General features: G+C 32.3%; 1 long non-coding RNA gene and 1 pseudogene across 1 annotated transcript; one reads left to right on the forward strand and one right to left on the reverse strand.

Moving 5' to 3' along the window:
• Nucleotides 1-381: 381 nt before the first annotated feature.
• LOC144364799 (transport and Golgi organization protein 1 homolog) overlaps nucleotides 382-14,751 on the forward strand; it is a 150,034-nt pseudogene continuing 135,664 nt past the window's right edge.
• Nucleotides 1,045-9,478, reverse strand: LOC144374743 (uncharacterized). The gene is made up of 3 exons (XR_013434062.1): nucleotides 9,242-9,478; nucleotides 1,506-1,557; nucleotides 1,045-1,245 (listed from the first exon to the last, which is right to left on the reverse strand). It is a non-coding gene; the product is annotated as an uncharacterized LOC144374743 (long non-coding RNA).

Below are 14,751 nucleotides of genomic sequence, written 5' to 3' on the forward strand. Positions count from 1 at the left end.
TAGTGACTTTTTAACATTTTTCATAAAAATCTGTTATTTACAGTGTGTCATATGTTGTTAATACTCCTTGCCTTAAGTTCCCCAGCAAATCTTTTTCATGTCTTCTGAGAAAGTAGACAATTGATAGATTATCCAAGGAATGGAAAAAAACGTGAGTGGGTTATTTCCACAGTCCCTGAGAGCTGGCATTGTAAGACTCATCCTATCCCCAGTAACATTTTCATACAATAAATGTGAACACTTTTGAAGCCTTTTTATAAAGATACAATTTGGGAATGATATTAAGATAAGGAAAAGCTCTTAATTGATTTCTTAGATTAACATGTCTTCCCTTTTCTCTTTTCTGTTCAGTGGCCTCGTTCCTGCTAGAAAACTTGGAAAACTTATCACTTAGAAAACTTCATGAAGATGGCCAGTGATAAGCAAATGTCCGATGATGATGACAGCCCCAGCACCAGCACTGGCAATTCAGATTCAGACCAGCAAGACCCTGCTGCTCCAGAGCCTGAAGATCATGAAGAAAGAACCTTCTGCCACCCAGTGGAAGAAGAGCACCAAACTCTCTAGCAAAACCACTGCTAAGTTATCCACTAGTGCTAAAAGGTAACATTGTCAGGTTGTCTTCCAAGCAATTAGATGCTTCCTTTTGTTTCCTTTTGTGAGTTATACTCTTGAGTGAAATTAGCATGTGTCCACGTGGGTGTCAGTCCAGGCATCTGTGGTGGCAGCTTCATAAAAAGAAATGTGTAACTTTTCATGAAAGGAAATGATCAAAAAAGTTTATATTTGCTAAAAAATGTTGAATGTCAGGAATTGGTTTTTTTTGAAAGCAGATTTTAAATTTGCTTAGTTTTACAAACAAGTCTTTAAATCCTGCATAATAGATATAATTTTTTGTAGTTATAGTTATCCCTCCTTGTTCTTGTGAGAACAAATAAAACTGAAAAGTAGCCATTAACAATCTCAGGTGTCACTTTGCTGTTAAAACTTTGCACATCTTTAAAACTCGTGGATGTTCTTGACATAGTAGTGAAAATCAACAGCAGGAAAAAACATTTTGTTGGTTGTAAGTGAAAGATTATTTGTTTCCTGCTGACTTTTATTTTCTATGATGGCAAAAAAAAATCCATCAATGGGACTCCATCAGTGATAGTGGTTGTATTGAGTAGAACTCTTGTATCAAACATAAAATGTACCTATAGCATTACCTAATGTTGATGTTTTGTTGTTTTTCATTGATCACAACTAAAAGAAAAAGAAAATATAAAAACTTATTATTGTATTTTATAGCGATTCATGTTCTTATTTTTCTATACATTTTTACCGTCATTGCACCATTAACCAAACACTAATGAACTTGAGAATATTATATTGAATAGCAGCAGTCTTTGAAATAATTTAAAATTCTTCTCAGTGTGTTGTAATCTTATGGAGAGAACATTAAACAACTTTTGAAAACATTTTAAATTTCAAGAAAATCAGAGAAATGCTCTTTTTCCCCTTACCTCAAGGCCCTCTTTCCTCCAAGAGTATGAAATTTAAATTTACGTGCTGTACCTAAGATCAGAGAAAAGAAATGGTTAAGATTGCTAAAATAGTCCTTGAAAGTTTTTCATTGGTAAAGGTATTTGTAAATTTTAAACTTTTTTTTAAACAGATAAAATATTGACAAAACTATTAATGTACTCTTGCAATAGCTTTCTAATTTTTACCACAGTAAAAGTGGATTGAAGTCATTGTCAAAAATATTCTAGTGCTTTTTCTCCTTCCGTTTTGTCTCATTTGCATATAAGCTTGAAAAGAGAATTTCTTTGGTAAGAAGAGTTTTAAAATAGATTTTATATCCTTTTGTTGAGTAGTAGTGGAGGACTTTCTCAAATCAGGTGTAAATGACTTATCTATTTACAGTAGCAAGTGAGAAAAAAATCTGCAATTTTCTGTTAAGGAGTTTGGGTTATGCCTCTGAGAACAAAGAGGAAGCAGCCATGTTAGCATTACTGAAGGCAAAACCAGCCTTGCATTTACCTGCATGATGGTAGAGGGCATTCTGATTTTCTGGTTATTCTGTAGACTGTCTCAAATCTTTTTTGTCTGTTCTCATTTCACTAATGGAATTCAGAAGGATTTAGCTGAAGTAACCCTTAATCCTCTCCTAACTGCAGGTAAGAAACAAATTTTGTTGTTTTGATTTCTAAATTGTGGAACAATATCAGGAGATGAATGTATTATCCTTGTATGTATGTGCAGCAGAAGAGGCTAGCTAGCTATGTTTGCTTCCTTAAAGCTTTGCAAGTGCTTTAAACAAAAATTGCCTAGGTGAATTAAATTAGGAGAAAAATACTATTAGCATGTATCATATATTCTGTACTTATGAATATAGTGATCTTGTGCTTCTTGCTGAGATTTGTTTGAGTGGTGTTGATTTTTCTGTTGTTTTCATGTGGAATATATTTATTCACAAGTATTTTGTAGAAACCTGTAAGGTTTTAAGATTTAAAGTTAGTGCTTGTGTGCAATCTGAATTGATTTTCCAAATTTAGAAATTTTTAAATATGCTGTTACAAAATGTAAAAGCATTAAACAGGAGTATAGTTGTATCTGTTTGATTTATTCAGTAACTTGCCTAAAGGAAAAATTTTATGTGCTAAGCTATGGTTGTAGTTGTTATTTTCTAGAAAACACATTGTTGGAATTATTTACATTTTAAGCAAATATCCTAATGACTTGGGAAAATTCTTAGCAGTAAATTAATTGGAATTGTGAGAAGAATCAAATTCAGTGGAACTCAGAATTTAAGATTGGTTGACAAATTGTATTAAAAGTAGCTGATTGATTTTTTTATTTGTGTCTTATATAGTGTTCTGTTTATTTTTGAATGGTGACTGTGTGGTTGACAAAATTTATCAAATTTAGAGAGCAATATTATAAATAAATTGCATAGAAGTATGTGCTCAAGAATGAGAGGGGAAGGGATGCTATAATTAAGGAAGTGTTATGATTTGATATAAAAATATTTTGGTGTTTAACCTGTGTTTTTGCTACAAATTGTGTTTGCTCATGTTGATCAGCACCATCTCTGAAGTCTACTTGAGACATAATAAGGAATAATCCATTTGCTATTTATTGTGTTAACCAGATCCCCAGATAAAGGGGATCTGATCCTGATTTATCCAGTGAATTAACAGTTTTGCTTATATTTGTAGTCGCAGCCATTTCAGTTTAAAAGGAGACATGAATGTGAATTATAATTATTATATAATTATAATTATAAACAGAGTGATATTTCAGATCTCAAAGTATTACTTAAAAAGTATACTGCTCAATAGTGTAGCCACTAGCCACATTCTGACTATGGACCAGGATGTTGTGGTTAGTTGAAAATGTGATATGCTGTAAGTGTGAAATGCATACTGGATTTTGAAAACTCAGTACAATTTGTAAAAGAATAAATATTTTAAAGATATTTATTACATGTTGAAATAATATTTGGCATGTTTAGTAAGTGTTTTAAAAATTGTATTTTTATCATTTTAGCATAGTTATTAGCAAATTCAAAATTACGTGTATAACTTGCATTATAATTTTGTTGAACAGTATTGCTTTAGAGAAGAAGTAAATCAGTATTTCTTTTAGCCTTCTAAATGGTGTGTCAAATCTGTACCATGTAGGAGGTCAAGTTAAATTTGTTCTGTGGAAGAATCACTTAACTTTCAGAGTATATTCTGATAATTTCCATTATGAAAGATGTAAAGATCTGTCAATTTAAAACTCACATGTCTTAAAGTTGCATGTCAGGTCAAACTTTTTTAAGGGTTTCTGTTGATTTTCTGCAAATGGCTTAAACCAGTGTATGAATATACATCTAGAGAACATAGTAGACATATTGAATGCTTTCAGAGCAGTAATGTATTGGTACATTTGGTAAAAGAATGTACTTTAAGTGTTTAACCCAGGACTGTTTCCACAAGGTCACAGGATTATTTTAGATGGAGTAAAATCTTTCTGTGAAATAGAAAGTAAGTTTCACTTATCGCATATTTTTTCTCTTTATATACCAGATTTCATTTAAGTTCATGAAATAATGCTTAACATTTAGTGATTTAACTAGTGAAGCAGTAAAACTTTGGGCTTGGCTTGTGCACAGTATCGTGGAATACTTATATCTATTTTCTTTTGTCACAGTCTTTGGTGACTGTTGGCTATTGAAAAGGACATCTTTTAACTTCTCTTGTTCTTTAATATCTGAGTTTCTTTGTGGCTGTGTATTCAGGAAAAAAAAAACAAATGTAAAATACAAGTTTCTTAGGAAATTAGAAGTTGTTTCTTACTACTTTGGGGAGAGACTTTTTTCCATATACCTCATATGTAAAATAATGCAGATGTTTTGTGTGTCTTTGGTTTCTTCTGGGTAGAAGGTTACTTCTTGTAATTTTGATAGAAAAGCCTAAATTTGTATTGTGTTTTTGCTTTCATGCCAGAAAATGCAATAGATTTTGGTATTATATTTCTTTTAACTCATAGCTGCATAAATGAGAATTTTAGCTTTATGGTGGTTGTATTATTAGATTTGTTAATTTATGTTGTAATTAAAAATGGGATTCCACAGTCATAAGTACATCTATAATTTGTGGGTTAATATTGCATGAGACCTTTAAAACCTTATGCTTGCTACTTCCAGGTACAATTATTTAATTATGGCTTTTGGTAAGGTGTGTGTGTGTGTGTGTGTGTGTGTGTGTGTGTATAAACTTGTCAAAGTATGTGACAGTGTTAATTATCCCTCAGGGAAGAAATGTTAATTGTATCTGGGTACATTCAGGAAAATGTTGAATGAGATATAGGAAAACTAGATTTACTTGTACTAGGGAGATTTGTCTTAAACCCCATCTTTTGTTTTAATTAATAAGTTATTCTTTAGTTACATAATTAGGTCTATATACACATCCAGGATGGCCTTTGGGTAGATATCATTGTCAAATTAAATGCAGGACTTTAAAAGTGTTTGATTATATGTCAATAGGAATACTTCTTTTTCTTTTAGTAAAAAAAGGTTTATAAATATTTAATTTCTAATGATTTGATGGTATTTTAGGTTTTAAGTATTGAAGGCCTGTGGGCCAATGCATTTTAAACACAGGGAAATAATATATGTTTTTTTGGTTTACGTTTATACTTTTTACATTCTATATTTTAGATTAGGGTATAAAAATCAATTCACCAGTAAGGGGGAAGGGAAATTATTATGAACATCCCTTTGTTTTACAGAAAGTTATGGACGATAGTTGTTTAGTAATGTGTTGACATTTATGTTCTATTTTTCAAAGGATGTGCTTCCTTTTTCACTTACAGTCAGCACTTGTGTAAACAGCAAAAGTTTAGAAAGGAGCTGGATTTCTAAGTTAATCTTGAATTTCTTTTCCTGTATAGAGGGTACAAACATGTACTCCTAAATATTAATGGGTTTGGACTGAATCTATGTTAAAGAAGATATTCAAGAGTAATTGTAAATCATTTTTGGTTAAGGAGAAGGCCTTATGGGGGGGTAGATATTACAGCTTCAAGTTTATATTAATCATATGTTGACTATCAAAACCTGAAATCAGCTACAATGATACTTGTAAATATTATAATACTTGCAAATTTTGTTAACTTCCCTTTTTAAAAGAAAGAAAAAGAAGTAGCATAAGTTCTAAGTCAGATGTTGGCAATTTGCACATAAGAGTAATTTTCTGAGGATAAACTGTGTTTCTGATGGTTGCCATATCTCTCGCTATTGTCCAGTGTAGATTAGAACTTTGCTAATTAAAGGGTGATCTTCAGACTAGCAACATCTGTATCACAGGTGTGATTGTTAAAACTCAGTATGTTGTTTTCCCCTAACCAGAAGTACTGAGTCCAAATCTGAATTGAGTAAGATTGCTAACTGAATTGTATGTCTATTGAGGTTGGAAAAATCCTGCTACTGAAGCAAGACTGTTCAGATCCATGCTGTGCCACTATTGGCATGCCACTTTATAATCCTGCTACTGAAGCAAGACTGTTCAGATCCATGCTGTGCCACTATTGGCATGCCACTTTATATAAGTTATGGGATATTTTTGTTCTTCAGTTTCCCAAGTTGTAAAATGAAGATTAAGTTGATCTCCCCATTGTATAATTTTTGTGAGGATGAAATGAATTTCTTGAAAGTTTTGTTAACCACATAAATTGGATCCCTAAAGTGGATACAGCATGATAAAAGTAGGTGAGACAGTTTATCAGCATGCCCTCACTCTTGCTGGTGTTTGCTCCAGTGCATCCACATCCTACTTATAGGAATAATTGCATCTTAATTCATCATCTAATTATTCAGTATATATCAAGCAGTTTGTTTTTAATGTGAATAAAAGCAGGATTTTAAAAACTTGAGTTAAAACAGAAAATTAGCCTAAAAGTGTTGATCATAGATGAACAAATACTCAATCCCTTCCAAAAAAATATCTATAAACTTAATGATACTTAAAAAGAATGCCTTGGGGCTGGGGCTGTAGCTTAGTGGCAGAATGCTTGCCTAGCATGTGTGAGGCACTGGGTTTGATCCTGAGCATCACATAAAAAAACATAAAATATATGCATTCTGTCCATCTACAACTACAAAAAAAATGTTTTAAAAAGTATTTATAAGAATACTATGACTATGACTGCCCAGTAAAGTATAAAAAAAAATTTTAGATAGTTGTATTAGTTAATGTTTTCCCCTCTTTAAATATCCCATTTTAAGAGTTTGTGATTTCATTCAGAACACAGTAATTTCAATATTTGTAAAATTTACACTCATAATAGTATAGTTTACCAATTACTTCAACATAATGTAGTGTAATTCCAGGCAAAACAGTGAGTTGGAATTTGAAAAAAATATTAAGTAACTCATATTCGTTACTTTTTTCATAATTGTGATATTTAATATTAATCACTTAAAGATTTTTTAGCTATCATTTCTATTTGCTTATAGAAAGTAGTTGATAATTACAATAATCCTAATTGTGTCTCCCATATATGCCAGTGGAGCAGAAGGACTCAGTTACCATTGAATAACTCAAAACATTTATCCAAAGAGTGATTGATTGAAAATAATATCTCCCCCACATAAGGTCACATTTTTATTAGCTGTCTATTATGTTCAATGACGATAATGTAAGGAGAAAGTGGGTGAAAACCTTGGGTACTTTTTAAAAACCTAAATGGTTATTTCAAAGCAACATGAAGTAAATTGTTAATTTTCTTTCTGCAAGTAAATGATTGGTACCTTATTCTCTCCTTGAATGTGTTGCTGTAACAAAATGTAGATTATGTTTAATTATGAGGAAAATCAACAAGTCTTGCTTAGAGTACAAGAGCATTCAGATTGAGAAAACTGAATGGGAAAACTTTATCTTCCATTCTTCTCTTTTCTATAAATATGATATAACAAAACCACTTGTAGATCTATTAGATCTACAGGCATATAAAGTGATGATTTTTCTTTCCGTATTACTTTAGACAATAATTGTATTTGGCGGGGCTGGGCTTGTGGCTCAGTGATACAGTGTTTGCCTAGCATGTGCGATGCCCTGCGTTCAATCCTAAACACCACATAAAAATAAATAAATAAAATTAAGCTATGTGTCCAACTACAACTAAACATTAAATTAAAAAAAGAATTGTGTTTGGGCATTTTATTAGAATTTAAAAGATGAAATATCTTTAAACATTTAATGTTTTTTTGCATCTTGATCACAGAAGTTTTTGCCTCTACCCCATATTCATAGTCTAGGAGATAGTTGACAATACCTGGAGACATTTTGCTTTTCAAAACTTGGGGGAAAAGGCTCTAGTATACAACAAAGAATTGTCTCCCTTCAGGAGATCTTACTGAAATAAAACATATATATGTTTCTGTTATGTTTTACTAGGAATATTGAAGTAACTTGTGACTACAGAATGCACGTCGCCTTTGTATTTTCTTAGTGATGAAAATAAAAACCAAATGAAGAACATGGCTTTCTCTCCAGTGTGTAATTTAATGTCAGAATCTAATATAATGTAATCATCACTTTCTGCAATCATAGAAAGTAATGTAATTGCCTCTTCGGTAAAAGATGGGAAGAGAGTATCAATATCAAATTTGGAGAAATGGTAAGAGTAAGGGAAGCATCTAGAAGAGATGGGAAGGCTCACTCTCTAACCACAAATTCTGCACACCTCTAGTTTTCCACCTCCTACCACATATCAGGCTTTCTAAAACTTTACTTTTTATTTTTTGCCTTAGATAACTTAACTAAAAATTATTCCAAAATTATGTAAAATAAATGTAATTTTCCATTACTAAACTTTTGTTTTCCATAACACATTAAAGGGAAAATTAAATAATAAAAACAGACATAATAAATTCTTGTTTGATATAATCATTTAAATATCTTTTTTAGACAGCAGTAATTCAAACAAAATACTTCCCTGACTTAAAATGTAATATTTTATATTAATGAATCAGGAGGCTAAAACACTAAAATTGTCAGACTTAGTAAATCCTTCAAATATTTCATCTATAGAGGCACAGTACACACTTAGTGTAACTTATAAAAGTTTTTTTTTTAAAATATATAAATTCCAGGTCAAAATATATCAAATCAAACATATATCAACTTTGCTTCTCAATTTACTTCTCAATTTACCTCTCAATGTAATCATATTTTGTTGACTCTAAATAACATCGTCTGGTAACTGATAGTGACATTAAAATTTGTATCATCTTTCTGCTAAAATATAGTAAGCTCTACTCTGAACCCCTCATTCATAGGTCTTACATCTGTTATCCCATCGTCAGCAATAAAGCCAATGAGATTATTCTAAAATGTAAACGTCCCCATGTTATTCCTGTCTTTGCTTATTAAAGGAGCAAGCAATGTACTCTCTAATTTCTCTTTTGCCTATTTTCCCTTTGATATAGAAATATAATGTGCATTTCAATCAAATTAAAATCTTTCAGTTCCCTTAACTGTCTAATATATTTCTAGTTAGGCAAATGATGATGCACCTCCTGAAATCCTATTTTCTTTTCACAGACCTCTCAGTCTCGCTCTGCTCCATCTGTAAATATCCAACTCCTCTTTGGGATCCTTATAAAAATCTCCCTTTTGTGGATACACTTTATACAGTCAACTTGATGACTTGATGCTTCCCGTCGGTTCTATTTTGGAAATATTTGCAAAACTGCATTTATTACCTCATATCACAGTTATTCATTCACGTCACTATTTCCATTTGCTGACTATGAAAGAAAACCTTTCTGGTTTTGGCATCCGCCTTGGCAGCAGCAGTCGGAGAAGACAGCCTGGAAGACCTCCTCTTGGGCTTTTACTTAGCCTCACATTCTTCAGAGCTGACCTTCCTCTGGAGCTTCCTGGCTGAGAGCACAAGGCTCACACAGGTGCTGCAGGCAGTGGCTTTTGGGAACCTTCTGAAACTGTGCTGCCTGGCCACTGCTGCTGTTCCCACCACATGAGTTGCTGCGACACACCAAGTATTCAATTGTTTTAATGCAGTTTTTATCATAATTGAGACATAACTATAGGCAATTTTAAATCTCTAAATTTTGTGATTTTAGCTACAACGAACCTTATAAAAATCAAATCCTTACTCTTATGTTTTGTTTATTCTGCTTTCTAAATAAGTTCTCATTTTGTCATTATTGCCAGTGCTTACAACCCTCCTTTCTCTTATCTCTAGCCTAGAGAACAGTGACCTGCCCCTAGTTGCTCTTCCTGTCATGAGCCTCTCTCAAGTGTGCCATTCTCCCCTCTCACAAGCATTAGTTTCTAAAATAAACATTTAACCATGTCATACCCACAAAAGTGAGAAAGTATTCTATTATTTATACAATAAACTCAATATTTATTCATATGTCCCCCAGCTCTTCCAAGCATGATCACAAATAGTCTTCCAAATTCCCCGTAGGAACAAACTCAGCCCCACTAATACTTGTTCACATAATTCCTTTGCTTCACACAATTCCTACCTCTTCTGATTTTTATTGCTTCTCTGTCTCTATTTATGGTTAACATTTGCCAACATAGCCTCCATTGCCTCTAGCTCTTTAAGCTTCACCTTGAATTCTCTTTTTTTCATGCCCCAAAGAATTTCTGCTGCACCATCATTGCTTTCCCATCCTAATAGAAGTGAGAGCTTATTAATCTAATATCCATATACTTTTTCAAAAGCTTTAATCATAACATTAAGTGTGCTTTGTCTCAGTTTTTACAAATAGATATCTTCTCCATTATGATGCAAATTCTTTTAAGATTGGTATCATATTGTATCATTTTTTATATCATCAACATCTAGTATATAAAAGGAAAAGTGAAAGAATAATCTAAATATAAAATATATCTAAAGTTTCTAGTTACTGTGTATTATATCCAATATTCAGAGCTATAATATTAGTTCTATATTTTGTGACAAGGAACTTCTTACAATAATTCTACAGTGCAAGTGGACACAAACTTTAAAGCCCAAATGAAAGCCCCACACCACTTACTTTCCCCAGTAATAAATGCTACTTTGGGATTATGCTAATAAAATCTAACCTTCCATTAGATACATGATTTCTGACTATTCTTTAATAAATTACCTCTTAAACAGAGTAAAATTAGAATAAAATAGACAACAATGTTCTATTACAAAAATGCGTTTCATATTTGATGTTAGAATACAACACATTTGTTTTCTAAGTTAGATTCAATAAAGATAAGGAGCTTAAAGTTATCTGGACAGAAGAAGAGAAAGGAATCAGTCATCAGTTAGAATGAAAGAAAGCCCATGATTGCACTTGAAAGGGTGTTAGCAGAAGCTGTCCAATAAATTCACAGAAGATGCTTCTGCTTTAATAAATTGTTGTGCTATCAGCCAGGCACGGTGGTGCACAACTGTAATCCCAGTGGCTTAGAGGCTCATGAGTTCAAAGCCAGCCTCAGCAACAGCAGGGTGCTAAGCAACTCAGTGAGACCATCTCTAAATAAGAATACAAAATATGAGGGCTGGGGTTGTGGCTTATAATATAGTGTTTGCCTAGCATGTGTGAGGCACTGTGTTTTATTCTCAGCACCACATATAAATAAATAATAAATAAAGGTCCATCAACAACTAAAAAATATCTAAAAAAATGCAAAATAGAGTTGGGATGTGGCTCAGTAGTCCAGGGCCTCTGAGTTCAATCACTGGTACCAAAACAAACAAACTGTTGTACTATCAAATCCTTTTGTAGCACTTGAGCTTCACTTTCTCTACTTGTGCTGACAGATCAAGGTTTTGTTTGTCCCAAATCTATAATTTGGTGCCAATTGTCTGTTTATCTTCTGAGCAGGAAAGGGAAATCTCAGCCTTGAAAAAAATTTTATTATTAGTGTTATTATTATTGGCCTGGTAAGAACAACAATAGTACTTTTATGAAGCATAAGAAAATTTAGGGTTCTAAGACTTTATTCTGGAAAAAAGTAATTTTATAAATATTATTTCATGTTCAAAGTATATTCATATACAGCCTTACATTTTCAAATGACCAAAGAATGAGGAACACTTAAAAATAATGTGTTTCATTATTCACATAGGTGGTAATAAAGTTGTAGCTTAAATTTTAGCATTAGTACTCATTCTATAATTTTGTGTTATTTCTATTTATTGTCAAACATCTAACAATACTTTAGGAATAGGATGTCAATTTTTTATGTTCATAAAGTTCAGTGTAAAATAAAAAAGAATTATCCTCTTGATTATGGCTAATATTTTCTGTATAATCTTATGAATCATTACTACTGGATTAGCATTTTTCAAAACCAGGATCAAACATGTTTTTTTTTCAACTTTATTACCTTTTTATACCTATTATTAGAGTAAATAAATTGGCATCATAACTTTAAGTTAATTTTTTTTCACATAATGGATATGCTAAAATTAAATCCATTCCTTTATATAGACTTGTAGAAGCTACAAGCAATTTTCTGATGCTATAAACAATGTCACAGTAATCTTCATATATAAATACTATATCTATATATATATATATACATACATATATATATCTATATCTATATATATATATATATATATATATAACTTGGAAGAATATTCATGAGCTAAAAGTTGTTCATATTTTTTAGTATTTTTTAAAGTCAGAAAATACATTAATTTGTTCTTTGATTAGTCCAAATGCAGCTTAAACTTTTCCCATTGTCCTCCATCTTTTACAACACAGTTGTTTTCAGCAATTTAATTGTGGAAACAGTAAAGACATTACACTGAAACAACTCTTAGTAGGCAAAAATTTTTAAAAAAATGTTATCACTAAGAGATAATCTCCATTGATAAAGCAGTGGATGAGTTGGTATTTTTATTTGATCAAAGTTATTACTCTGATCTGTTTAATCTGTTCCCATCTTGAACACCCTTCATTCTTCAAACCTCATTCCTGCTACTCTCTCTGAATTGGCCCCTGGGCTCCTCACTGTTGCTCCCATCAGGCCAGGCCCATTTCATTCTGTTTTTGCTCTTTCCTCTGCCTCAGACACTTTACCCCTAGAACATAGCTAGCTCCCTTATTTCCTTTCATTCTTTATAGAACATCCTTTTCTCAATGAAACCTTCCCTGGCCATCTTATTAAAATGCAAACCCTGCTCCTTTGAGACATTTCCTATCTTCTTTCCCTTTTTTCCTCTTAGCATTTGGCATATTATTGAAAATATTGTTACACTATTCAATATTGTTACATTATTTATTTATATTGTTTATTGTGACTTCCAGTGTAATGTGGGCTTTACAGGGAAAGGCTTTTTCTTCTGGTTTGCTCTTAAATCTGGACTGTCTGACAAGTTGCCTGGTTCATAGCAGGCACTCAGGAGTAGTATTTGTTGACTTAGTAAATGAGTAGTTGAATATTAGATTGTAGTTGACTGGCATATCAATATTTATGGATTTGAAAAACAACATGAAATGAAAAAATAAATAAAAGCCCAATACCCATGATAGTGTTTGCATTTGGAAAGTCAGGGAGGGAAAGGAGATTGAAGAGATTCCAAAGCAGCCATATTGATATCATTGCCTTTCTCTTATTAAAAGAGAATTTGGCCAGGCACAGTGGTGCACACCTGTAATCCCAGCATCTCAGGAGGCTGAGATAGGAGGATCGTGAGTTCTAAGCCAACCTCAGCAAAAGTGAGGTGCTAGGCAACTCAGTGAGATCCTGTTTCTAAATAAAATACAAAATAGGGCTGGGATGTGGCTCAGTGATTGAGTGTCCCTGAGTGCACTCCCCAGTACCAACAACAACAACAAAAAGAGAATCTGAGCAAATATTACAAAATGTTATAATGTTATAAATGTTATAAAAACAAAATTCTGGATGTTTATTACATTATTCTCTGTATTTTTCCAATTTGTAAAAATATTCAAAAAGTTTTTCAAAGTAAAGATTCAAATAAGACACACAAAGGCACATGTCTTTCATACTGTATTCCTGATTTTACATAATTAAAAAAAATTACAGTGAGTAGGGCCTTAGAGAATTACTCTCATTCATACTTCCATTACTGCTTTGCAGATAGACTTCATTAAATTCTTTGCAGGACTTAATTTTATTTTGTTTAGTGTTGTTAAAATTATATTTTTTCTTTATATTCTAATTTGCTATGATAAAAAAAGAGAAAGTACAGAAGGTTGTGAAGTAAAAGGGAAGACTCAGCCTGGGAATCTTTTAAAGATGTTCTTACCCTCCCCTAAAGTTACAATTTAGGCAGCCTAGGAGTGTATCTAGTGGTCTGGAGATGGTGAAGTTTTCCAGGTGGACTTCTACATCTAAGTTTTTGAGTAATTTTTTAAATGTCTAATTTTATGCATCAAGAAATTGAGTTCAACAGATGTGAAATGACTTTTCAAGGTGTCATTGCAAGTGAAGGATGAAACTGGATGGCGCTTGCATTAGAGGGTGATAAATTTGTTGGTATTTCCATTATGAGTCATTCTTTTGCTTGAAACAGTATCTTTGCTGATGACTACACCTTGCATTTTGTGGGTTCTCTATAAATATTTGTAGAACAAATGAATTGATAATGTTCTGAATACTGAAACCCAGTCTATATACTGGTTTTCCAGAGATACCTCTTGCAAATTTTAATCTATTATCAAATTTAGGGAAGAATATTAAGGCTTTCTGAATTATTTTGAAGACTTTCATAGAGTATTCCTGGTTTTGTTTCTCAGACAAAATATTTACTAATTTTTAAGTTGGGATGTTTTATGATATGTCATATGATTGCAAAAAATTTGCATAGATTAAAAACATACAACCACTAGTTAAGTATTCACAAAATTCGGTAACTATATATGTAAGCTATTTTTCCTTTTTATTTTACCAGATAGAAATATTCATTGAAGAATATTTTTACTTCAGAAGCTAAAATAGAGCATGCATCTAGGCATGGTGGCACACACTTATGATCTCAGAGACTCAGGAGGCTGAAGCAGGAGGATCACAAGTTTGAGGCCAGCCTCAGCAACTTAGTGTGAGCCCCTGAGCAAATTGGCAAGACTGAATCTGAAAATTAAAAATAAAAAGGGCTGGGAATGTGGTTCAGTAGTTAAACCCCTCTGAGGCCCCTAATGCCAAAAAAAAAAAAAAAAAAAGGAGAGCATGCAAGGTGCGTTCTTTACTTTTCTAAGAATATTTTGTTTGAGAATTATGAGCC

Source organism: Ictidomys tridecemlineatus, unplaced genomic scaffold, assembly GCF_052094955.1.
Source record: "Ictidomys tridecemlineatus isolate mIctTri1 unplaced genomic scaffold, mIctTri1.hap1 Scaffold_85, whole genome shotgun sequence".
NCBI lineage: Eukaryota > Metazoa > Chordata > Mammalia > Rodentia > Sciuridae > Ictidomys > Ictidomys tridecemlineatus.